The 12,862-nt window shown below is 30.0% G+C and overlaps 1 non-coding gene across 1 annotated transcript; it reads right to left on the reverse strand.

Moving 5' to 3' along the window:
* Positions 1–12,230: 12,230 nt before the first annotated feature.
* Trnal-caa lies at positions 12,231–12,344 on the reverse strand. Its single transcript has 2 exons — positions 12,307–12,344; positions 12,231–12,275 (listed from the first exon to the last, which is right to left on the reverse strand). It is a non-coding gene; the product is annotated as a tRNA-Leu (tRNA).
* Positions 12,345–12,862: the final 518 nt, after the last annotated feature.

Genomic DNA, 12,862 nt, shown 5'->3' on the forward strand with positions numbered 1-12,862 from the left:
ATTAACCACGTAATCGATTTTTTAAGAATTTTTGCCTCCCCCTCTCCTCTTTGATGATATTCAAAATTAGCCCCGCCCTTACGAGAAAAAATTGTAAAATTCTGTTCTTCTAGTTTATTTGCTATTATTTATTATGTTCTTTATATACGACTTAAGGGGGCGTCCATTAATCACGCAATTGATTTTTAAGGATTTTTGGACCCCCCTCTTTCTTGATGTTATTCAAAATAACCCCCACCCTTACGAGAAAAAATTGTAAATTTTTTGGTTTAAAAAAAATCAGGTAGAAAATTAATACACGTGATATCTTACTATACCCCTCTCTCCACCCTCGTGATTTTCTATCAAACCCCCCCTCACCCTAAAAACCTCAGGTGATTAATGCACCCAAAAGATGGAACATATCTAGTTGTACAATAAATAATACAAGTTCAAAAATCATTTTATTTTTCTTATTACATTTCCTGTTTGAAGCTCAATACTAATATGCATAATTAATTTATAAGCGTGAAAATAATTATGTACACAATTTATTTTATATAGGTGTTTCAGTTTTATTACCATGTGCAATAGGTCAGTAGTCTCAGCGTTAAAATTTGCAAAACATTTTGTATTTCATTAATACTCTCGTTTATTTCAGCACTAAATCTTATGTAGAAATATGCAAATGTCCTATTACATATCCAAGCAATGGTGAAAGAATCTCGTTTTTATATCATGTGCTAGCGCATCTTTCTAATTGTTTTATACATGTTACTCTAATTAGCTTAGTATTGCGAACATAGAAGTTTTCTCATTGCTAACCAGGAAACTATTCGTTCCTATGATAAACAGTAGAGAGAGCATAATCGGAACTTTGTTTATACAATATATTTGTTAAGAGATTGTTGATAGTGGCTGAGAGAAGATCTTCCGCCTTGGGCGAATCTCAGAGCTTTAACAACTAATGTCGTGTGATTTCTATAGTTAATACGTAACCAAATGACGAAGCTGAAATTATCATAATAATCATTTTTGAACAGCAACCAGGAGTCCTATGAACTTTTTTTAGAATCAACCCAAGTGCTCTAATGCTTCGAAATTGATGAAAAAAAAATCTCTGAAGTTTTAGCTCTTAATATTAACTCTAACATGGTTCTCACTTTATTAAATATATCAAATGTTTGTTTTAATATTTTTATTTATAATCAAAATAAGCAAATACAATGTTAATCTCCAAATTTTGATTCATTTGTCACTAAGTTATAAAACAAATGGTATTTTACCCATGTTATTTTCATAGAAATTTTGGTTGGAGTGCGGACTGTCTTAAAGTTAATATTAAGAGCTAAAACTTACAGAGAACTTTTTTTATCAACTAGGAAGTATTTGAGCTCCTGGGAGCAAGTAAAGTCGGAAACATTCAAAAATCTGTTCTTTTTCTATATTTATTGTTAAACCATATTATTCATAGATATTCATAAACCATACGTCCAATCACCGTGAAAATTGAAGAAACTTTTAGGTACATCCCCGGGCAGGTTTTCGGATATTTTGATCGAAACCAAGTGTCAAATATATTTTCGGTCAATTTTTATTTCCTTATAATGCGTATATAAACCCATATAACCCAAAATTTTCAACCTCCTACCACAAACCCCTATTTTGTAAGAATTATTGTAGTAATTATATCATTTTTCATATCGATTTCTGTCAGTGAACGTTATTCACTGAATTTTAATTGAGATTTTTTGAGCTCATTGAAAAGCTTAATTTTACATGAAAAAAAAAATTATCAAGGGTTGCCCAACTCTAATACTTATTTTTTAATGTATTGGATCAATTTTGTTGTTTTTTTTTTGATAAATGCATGGTCATGCAACCCTCAATTTTCACCTTCACACAAAGCTTCTAAATTGTATAATCATTTTTAACCTGATGGAGAATTATTGTTTTTTAGTGAACGGTTTTCACTGAATTGCGCTTCAGATTTTTCAAAGTAAATAAAGAAGCTTAATTTTTACAGGTTTTTTTTTAAAAAAAAGGTAATTTTTCACGGGTTAAAAAGCCATAATCTTAAAAATTATCCATGGTTGAACACCTGTAACACTCTTCTGAATTTTTTGAAGAAATTTTCTCTATTTTTATACTAGACACACATTTATTACTGTAAAATTTGTATCCGCTCACACACACATACACGCACACACACATACACACACACACACATACACACACACATACACCCCCACACACACACATCCTTTTTTTTTCTAAGGTATGCCAAAATGTTCAGGAGGTTTGAAACGTAAAAAAAAATTGTTGGAAACATATTTTTAAGAAAAATTACGGGTTTACCATAGAGCTACGAAACCCCACACCACCAAGAATACTACATGAGTTTAAAATTAAACGTTCAACATTATTTTCAAATAATTGCACTTGCAGTGTTGTAATCACTTTGTTCTAAATATATTTTTCATAAATTATTAATGACTATAAAATTGAATATTTGATCCATTGTACAGTAGACGTTTATATGGCGTCATCCAATATTGCATACCGTACTTTTGACAAATATGGATTAGGCGTGAGTGTGCTACTCATAGTATGAATTGAAGAAAAAATGACACTATTTGCAAGAACAATACGATGATTCAATGTTCATATACACGCCCATGCTCTCGGTGAGTTTTGTAACTGTTTAAATTTGTCTGTTGTCTGTTACTGCTAGTAAAATTGATATTAACATATTACGCAAATATTGAACCGCTATGTGATTATAGGACTGTCAATATTTTCATCACAGTTATTACTGCAGTAATGGCTTGGGACAACATGTTTAGCCCGGTTACATATAGGTCGCGATTTGTGGGATCGAGGTATAAAAATTGGAATAGGCAGACAATTGGAGAAAGAGTTGGTAAATTATAATCATTTCAAGAGCTATTGTCATATGTCAAACGTCCCACTAAAATTTTCATAGAAACGAAAAATAAAATAGATAGTATTTGAACTTATGAATACTTTGAATTATACGAGTACTTTGAATTATACTACTGAAATAAGGTGATCATAAAATCCTGGATGATAGGTAACTTGCAGCGAGGGGGTTGTAGTAGAATTTGTAATTTATAGTAATTGTAAAAAAAATCGAAAATTATTTTTTTTTATATATCTTTACGTTTCAGAGGTTTCTGTACATTTTGGCATACCTTAGAAAAAATGGATGTACGTGTATGTGTGTATGTGCGTGTGTGTGTGTGTGTATGAGTGTGCGAGTGTGCGAGTGTGTGAGTGTGTTCGGATACAAATTTTCGTCGACGATTTCGTAAACACGGTTTGACCAATTAGAATGATCCAAAAAACACTCAATTCTTATTGATAAGGATAAAATTTTGTACAATTTTCTCCATAATTAACTTTTTTAAGTAATATCGATTTTAGCGCATTCTTGAAGTTTTTTTTTAGTAAGTTAGTCGACATAACAATTATATAAGTCTTATTTTTATTATTTAATAATTGTACTCAGTTTATAGCTCAATAACACTATTAAATATAAAACTGTCACTTCGTAATTTAATAAATCAATATAAAATTGAACAACATCAAAACAGAACAAGTTTATATGTTCAATTATTCTCAAAAAAATTTATATAATAATTTATCAATTATAAAACATGTACGTAACACATAATGGTCGTTTTATCGAGTTAATGGCTTTTTAAATTATACGTGAACATTTAGCGCAAAAAACCTTTAATCAAATTCATACTACTTTCTCAAAATAAATTTGATACAATGGAATGTATTATGTATAACACAAGTGTAATAAACCTCCTCATAATATATAAATGATATATAAAATAATTAAATTATATAGAAGTATAAAAATTTTGTCATGCCTACTTTAATTAAATTAATAAGCATAAATAAAAAAATAAATTTCAAATGAATGCTGCAAATTAAAAGTAACTTTAACCCTTTCCATTCGCTAATTGCGAGATTTATATAAAATTTAGATCCGAGTGGAAAGGGTTAAGCTCTACAAGTTTGTAATATGATTCAGATGAAATGGGTGATGTTTAAAAAAAATGAAAAAAAAATGTTTTAGGCAAGAGGTTATTGATCAAAATACAAGCAAAAATAGCAAAAGGTCAATGATCGAAATGAGCAAAACATTATGTAATTTTTTTTTTATTCCATAAAAAATTCTGTAGTTGTCTAAAGACAAACCGCAATTACTAAGTTGCCAATCGTAGTTAATTGTTATTCATTTATAATATTAGGCTTAATAAATTATTAGTTATAGAGACAATTGGTGAGAAAATTCGCTACCATACAGGTACACAAAAATGTAGAGTCGAAGTTAAAAAAAAATCAAATATCGTAGATCAGAGTATTTTTTTCCTAAATACCTAATAGTTATTTTTAAATGCCCGATTATTATCTAAGTAGTGCATAACAATAACAACAATCGCGTAACATAATTTACGTTAAAAGTAAATTTTATTCCGGTTTACGTTCGCATTTTAATGGTAATTTAGGCATTCTCTACTGACTCACATTTTAATCTCACGGCATGATTTCGGAATAAAACGATCGTAACTTTACTTGCATTGTAAATTGATTATATCATCAAGTAAATGATCATCGCGTTATAATAGGCTGCTCTGTTACGTTGGCACAGAATTCTCTTGTTATAATGGATAGGAGAGCTTTGGTGAGAAGTTTACTCGCAAATAGAATTTTAAAAAAAAAATCAATTAGGATTCTATACTCCTTATTTATGTTCTTACGGTACACTATTTCAAAACTTGAATCAAATTTTATATTTAAACCACTTCTCATAGGCCTATAATATTTTACTCTGGTTTGAATATCAACTCCATCACCAAGCAAAGTTTCATCAAAATCCCAGAAGAGTAAACCTGAGGTTCTTCTTGTTAGTAAGATTCAAAGCTGTAAATAGCAATACGCTTTCTTCTATATTAAATTCAATTTGAACTCGCAAGACTCGTCACAAATATTAAATTTACACATCAATAATCCGATATCTTCAGTGTATGTGAAAAGTAAGTCATCGCACATTTGTAGCCATAGAAATTAATATAATTTAAGAAATTATAAACTAAATTCTAGAGCACAGTTCTTAATTTAGTCTACTAAATATTCGTATTATAACTATGTATCAAAATGAACTGTCAAATAGTAATTTATGTTGATAGAAATGTCAGGAGCATATAAACTGACAAACCGAATGTCACCATTCAACCTTATGCCAATTCAAAATTATGCTACTCATAGCATCTTAATCATCGCATTGCCACTAGTGTTAACTATATTACAGTCATTGGTTTCACTTTAAAGTTGTTTTTAAAATTTAAAAAGATATTTTTATATATTAATAACAATTTGTTTGAGTAACAAGTTTACTACAACTCGGTCTATTCCTTCGTGAGACGCACAAATCAAACAATCAACGCATTTAATTTACGAGGTTCGTCTTCTGCAAAGAAAATGCTTTGAATGAGCCTTATGCACGGTACAGTACCGTTCGTAGGCTAAACCTGGTTGTGGTTGAAAATAAAAATGCTGAAGTATTCGTAACAACATAATCAGAAAAACTCGCCCAGTGACTGATGATGATCTAGAAGTTAAAAACCAATCATATTAGACAATTGTCAATTTTCTGTTTTCTTGGTTTTGAATAAATTACCTTGTTCTTGTTTCCAAATAGACAGTGCCTGACAGTGCTATGTCATTTTGTACATTTTGTCTAGAAGTATACGAATATGAATATAATTGAAATGTCATCAAACATCTGGGAAATGCAATGAAATTGATCGAAATTACTAATACTAGCATCAGTGCGTGGATTTTAATAGAAAGCAGTTACATATTACAATAAATAAATATAAAAAATATGACAAAAACGTCGAACTCCTTCGACAAGATTTTGACAATGACGCTCAACATCTGACTAGATTGTGGTTATATATACTGTGACCTTTTGTCCATATATACTATGTTGCTCATATTTACTTGACTAACTATTAGGCTTAGTTTGATTACAATGTCGATTTTCTCAAGAATATAGTAAAATTATCCCAGTTCCATCGGATTTATACAATCTGCGACAAAGCTCTACATCTTATACAGATTGTGCAAATTATGTTCATTGAGTTTAATAACAATCAATTTCATGTAACAATAAATAAAGCCCAAAAAATATAACAAAAATACCTTCAGAATGAACTCTAGAAGGCGCGATACACGTTTGAACTCCTTCGACAGGACTATGACAATGACGCTCAACATCTGGCTAGATAGTGATTGTGGCAACGCTTGACGTTTCACAGCCTCAAAAATGTTACTAAAACTAGCCAATTTTTAAATAAAGCTACTGTGTCATTTTTTCCATATTCACCATATTGCCCGTATTTCTTCTACTAACTATTATATTTAGTTTGATTACTGGGCCGATTTTCTCAAGAATGATATCAAAACTATTCTAGTTCCATCGGATTCATACAATTTGCGACAAAAGCACTCTATCTCATCTTATCTTATCCAGATCGTGCAAAATTCCGAGATCTCGGCGATCCTTAATTTTTCGCATACGGCACGTTATGCAAAACCGATATGTACAACTGTACACCGCGAATAACGTAACTGACGCGGCCGACGATGAAAAACGGTAAGCCGCGCCGGTATTGTGCCACTGGGACTGACTTATGAAATTGTAAATCTCAAATGCGGTACAGATATATTTACGGATAAATAGACACATAACATAATTTACTATCATAATTTAAATAGAATAGACAAACCAGCCGCTGATTAATTTGGCTGGTCGGCCGAACCGAAGTGTGTTCACGAATCCTGGAGTTGCGCCAAGTAGTGTGAATCATGGGTGTTAGAGAACATTTTGTTTTTGAAAGCTTGTAATAGATTGTTTTACGTTTGTTGAATGCGTGTTTAATGACGGGCATAACATTAAGTATAATGTCTTAATCTCATATGCCAAAATATAATAACTATGAACTATATGACGCTTCGTCCTCTCAAAAACTGAATTACTATTTTTGGTTCTTTTTGCCCCATATCTTCAAAACGGCTAGATCTGCCTATGCCAAATACTAATTAACACGTCTCCTTATCAAAACGAATCGAATATTTTTTTAATTATTCAAATCGGTTGATTCGTGTTCCCGAAATCGTCGACGTAAGTTTGTATCCGCACACACACACATACATCCATTTTTTCTAAGGTATGCCAAAATGTTTACAAACCTTTGAAACGCAAAAATATATAAAAATTTTGCGATTACTAGAACTTACCCTACGGGAAGTTAATAATTTCAAAAGTAAAAACCGGATTTCAGTCCCAATTCTCCCTTGGTCAGAAAATGGACAAACAATATCATAAATAAGATATGTTGCGATAAAACCTCGTGGAAATCTATAGTCGTGGAAGTATAATGAGTATTATAAATGTAACAAACACTAGAGGAGAAGGTAACTTTGCAATCCATATAATGTATACAAAACTGGTTGTATATTTTTTCATGTACGCCCATTCGGCCCTGACCTAGCCTGCATTGTTGATATACTGAAGCATATTACATGTGCTGTAAAATATATAATAATTTATGCATATCTCGGGATAAAATACAAATTTATTTTAAATTATGCTTAAAAATATGCAGACGGGCTATTGAGACTGTATATATTATTTTGATTGCATGTTCGGTTGAAATTTGGAACATCCACTGCGCCCATATTTTGAAATATTTGTTGATTAGATAAAAGCAGGATCCAATGCCTTTGTTTTTGGAAAACGCTCAAGATATCAATTCATAGAGAAAATCACTTACGAAAGAAAATCCTATACCAATTTTATAACCATTATGTGTTTCAACTGATGTGATGATGATAATTCGTAAAAGACTTTAACCTTGATCAGGATAGCAACATATTTTGAACAAGATTTTGAGGGAAGGCAAGATTTAAAAAAAAAGCAAAAATTATATATATATATATATATATATATATACACAAATTTCATTTATTATCTCAACTTTTTCCAAAACGTATTACATGATTTATAATACATAATGTACTTTTAATCCTCCAATTCAAAAATTTTAAATAACGAATAGTTACTCTTTAATGAAAAAATAATAACATACAATTTTCAAATAAAATTATCTAGCATGCGAGTCTCAATTTTTTTTAACAAACTCAAATATAGTATTTGCTGTTCGTTATTTCGTTAACACATGACAGTGCATAAAAGTTGACCCAATAAAGTAATAGTAAAAAGAAATAGAAACTTTACGATAGATTAATTTTCATTGAGAAACAATGTGAGTACAAAAATCATGTCGTGTGGAATTTGGTTCGGGAATTGATTATTTATGTTTGTACATGATAACTGGTCGTAAGATCAAGAAATAAGTATTATTGAATAAGACACAAAATTCGTAAAATAATACAAGTGCATAATCTGTAATTACATTAGAAGCAAAAACTCTGAATCTTTTCTTTAATCGGAGATATCAATTGTATATCACAATTTAAAAGTTTTTTTTCTGATGTAATATGCACCCTGATGATGACTTCAATCCCACGACCAAACAAAAGGAAGATGATTTGTATAATAAATGATTGAATATTTAGTTTTAATTTCTTAAGCAAATAATAAAATCACGCACATTCACAAACATCATTAAAAAATCAAACATTTTTTTAATATAGAGACTTTGTCGTGTATACTACAAGTATTATACTAGTTCAAAAAGTGTATATCAGAATATCAGTTTACATAAAAAGTATAATATAAATGATGAGTTCTATACAATTTTCACAACTAAACAATATTTGCTATAGTTTTTTTTAATAATGTAATAATTACAATAATCTTACCTATAATTGCAATGTACAGCGAGATTTATGGATTCCATTTCATTTATCTGAAAAAAAAAAAGAAAACAAAATTTTAGATTTTGTTTCTGATTAAATAGAAATATAATATTGTTAATTATATCAAGTAGAGGTAATTGAATTTGTGCAAATTAGATATATAATTTAAATTTGATCATGAGTATAATATTAATTCTATTTTTTTTTTTTTTTTGTAAATAATATGAAACATAACTATTAGAATAATTAGAAAATTGCTATAAAAACAAATGCAACTAAATAAAATTTGTAAAAATTGGTTCTAGTGTTTTTAAGAATAAATATGTCTTATAATGGTATTATAAGTAATAATAAAAATATACGCAGAGTTTTAAAAATATAAGCCGTTTATTTTTAACACGTTTGCAGATGTGAATGCTATAGCATTTATTTTGATTGTGATGCAGAATGCCATAAATTAGCATACAAATTTTAGTCAATTATTTTGAATTTATTTTACAATTATACATTTTTGTATTATTGTACTTGTCAAGGTAATGACTAACTGATTCCCAGGTATATTCGTATTATCTTATTTTTCCCGTATTAACAAATTGACGTGGATGCTATAGCATTCATAGTATATAACAATTAAAATATGATAATACGAGTACACTTATAAATGGTTTTTAATCAAATTTTGGACACCACAACCAATTTAAAAAAAATAATTTATTAGATTAGGTACAGAAATCTTTCTGAAACTTTTGCTGTCCGCGAACATGTTAATAATATATAATGCCAATTGATAAAAAAGCAATAGTGATAGAAACCAGTATCTATAAAAGTTAAATACAAAGAGCTTGTTCAGACGTATTTTCGTTTTATCATATTGGCCATGAAGGTAACAACCTTCAGGGCATTAAGCTTTACACGAAATGGTTGCTACCCCTGGTAGAGGGGGTAGCGGTGTATTTTAATTGAACTAGATGTTCACTTCTAAAAGTAAAGTCCGCTTAACAACATGTATAATAACCACTAAATATATCTTCTTTCATTATAGCTTAGTAAGAAATCAGTGATTGTAATTAGAACTGCAACAAATACATAATATACAAATAAATCAGTGTTTAATACAGTCCACAGCTACAAGGGTTAATTTATAACCCAACAACCTGAGTATCAAAGGAGAGTTTTAATAAATTTCATAAGTACGTAACACAAAATTACAGAGCTTAAAATCGTAAAAGTAATGTTGATATGAAAATTTGATACCAAATTAGCTCATTAGATACTACTAAAAGTAGATGTTTGAAAATGAATGAGTAATTTCAGTTAAAATCTTCAAAACAAATGATCATTTACTAAGATTGCTCTTGTTTATATTTTCTCTCCGAGATATTGAATTACAGTTATTTAATTTATGTCACAATGTATAGGTATATGTCCATGTTGACAATGAGAAAGCAGCACATGTCATATATTACACTATCGGGGCTAGAAATCTCTTGTTCACGTCAATCCAACAAACATATCACTAGACTAATTTTAATCTACAAAAAATGCTTACAAGATTTCCATTCTCGAGAGCGAAATTCACTTCTATCATCACTTTTACATTATCAGCAACATTTATCAACAGATCAGAGAGACGCCTGAAAGAAAACCCGTTGGTTTGTCAAATTATTAATGTGTACATGCGGCAAAACGCGGAACTGATTTGATTTATGTAAATCAAAACGTTAGAATCTATAAATTGAAAGTAATGAGGCACGTATTCGGTGTCATTCTAATGTAGAGCAAGAGTCGTTATCGGCGCGGCTCAAGGCGGCTTTTGCTCGAAATCAACTCTAAACGTCTTTCCAGTTCAACCTTCTTCTTCGGCCGATGCGCGAAAACGCGAAGCCCGGAGCTCCGGAATGCGAGTAAACTCTCTAGTCGACCGGAGCAAAAATAAACAAAAGAGCGGAGGTTTAGTTGATGATCGTATAACAAGGAATTATAATATAATGGAAAAAAATAATTTAAAATTTCTTGGTTATGAAAGTTTTCATTTATTAGGTTGGCAACTAAGTAATTGCGGATTGTTAGAAAACCAGCAATATTTTTTTTTTCAAAAAACTATTTTTTTTTGTATCATCATCATCTCATTTTCATGAAACTTCGGGTTGTTATTAGTAAAAAACTGAGCCATGTTCAATTTGACACCACCATAATCATTGAATTGTTTGCCATTCAAGGAGTTGTGTAAAGATCAGAACAAAAAGTAATCAGGTGGTACAAGGTCACTAATATATGGTGGATATGGCAAAACAACCCAACCAAGGTCCAATAATTTTTGCCAAAAATATGTGATGCCAATAATGGAGTTATTAACTGGTTCAGTTCGCCAATTCGGGCTGCTTTGATCCAAATGCATTATTTAATTTTATTAGTGATTAACGCTGGCATCAACATTGGTCATTCGGTTGGTAATAACAGTTCAAAATATATAATTCTTTTTTAATCAACCTCAACTGAACGATCAGAGAATTTTTCGTTCTTGAGTGCAAAATCACCAGAACGAAATATGGCCAACTAATTTTGCCGCTGTTTTAAAGATTTGTCACCATAAATAGCTCATCACTTTTTATAAGTCCAAACTGCCTTTTTACATTTGCAGAAATGAGAAACAATTTTTTTTTCGATTTGATTTTCCAAATTTCAATAAACGCCAAACGAAAAATGGATCAAATTTTTTTTTTTACTGATAGATATCTGAGGGGGCGTCCATTAATTACGTGAAGTTTTTAGGGGGAGGGAGAGTTTGACAAAAAATCACAAAATATATCACGTGTATTTTTTACCTGTTTTTTTTTTTTAAAAAAAAACGAACATTTAAAATAAATGAAAATTTGATAACTTTTTAGGGGAGAAGGAGGTAATTTTGAATATCACCACGAATTACCAAAGAGGAGAGGGGGTCCAAAAATCCTTAAAAAATCAATTACGTGATTAATGGGCGCCCTCTGAACTACCTACTATCCATTGAAGATATATTTCACTTATGGACTACGTGAGCATACCTAGAAAAAACCTTATTTTTCTGAATTCAAAAATTTAATTTAATAAAACAGAATAATGAACAAGATATAGAGAGAGATATATAAATAAAAAAATAAAATAGTTGAAAACTTGTCTCAATCAACGAACAATATTTCTCAGTAGTTTTGAAATATAATATTGCTATCAAAAATTTATTCTAACACGCCAGATTAATAAATATGTTTAGTTATATAGAAATATATGTGAATAAGAATAAATAAAATCACTGAAAATTTGTCTCAATTTACAAAAAAAATATTTGTCAGAAGTGGGATTCGAACCCACGCCCTCATAGAGGACCAGAACGCTCTATCAGTTTACAACTGACAAGGTAACCTTGAGTCTGGCGCCTTAGACCGCTCGGCCATCCTGACATATGAAAGACTCAGAACTTTTCCCGAACGCATTTTCGATGAAATATATAAATTTTAATTGATAAAGTTGGATTTTTGGTTAATTAAATCGATTTCTAAAGATTAATCTCAGATAGTAATATGATGATGTTATATTTTACTAAAATGTCTGGTGTGACATCAATAAATATCATTTGTTATTTCACATTATGATAGAAAACCCAAGAATAATTTAATACACTAGACACGAGTTCATTAAATTATTCATTTTTAACAAAATAATCTTAATAACAAAATCATCAATTTTTACTGAATGATTCTTCATTGTAACTAAAAACCCTGTAGTTTCCCAAGAAAAAATGGGCTATTCAGATACTTTCTATGCCCAGTTTTTTTTTTTTTTTGAACAATTGAGATTGATAGATCCAGTTTCCCAAAAATCTTAAAAAATAATATTTCTTTCTGGATATATCAGAATTATCAGAATATTTAGAAACAAAAAAAATCAAAAACCAATATTCGACGTTAATGACTACGGA

This window comes from Ctenocephalides felis, unplaced genomic scaffold (assembly GCF_003426905.1).
Source record: "Ctenocephalides felis isolate EL2017-DRISC unplaced genomic scaffold, ASM342690v1 CF-g0.4_SCAFFOLD_01886, whole genome shotgun sequence".
In the NCBI taxonomy this organism is placed as follows: Eukaryota; Metazoa; Arthropoda; class Insecta; order Siphonaptera; family Pulicidae; genus Ctenocephalides; species Ctenocephalides felis.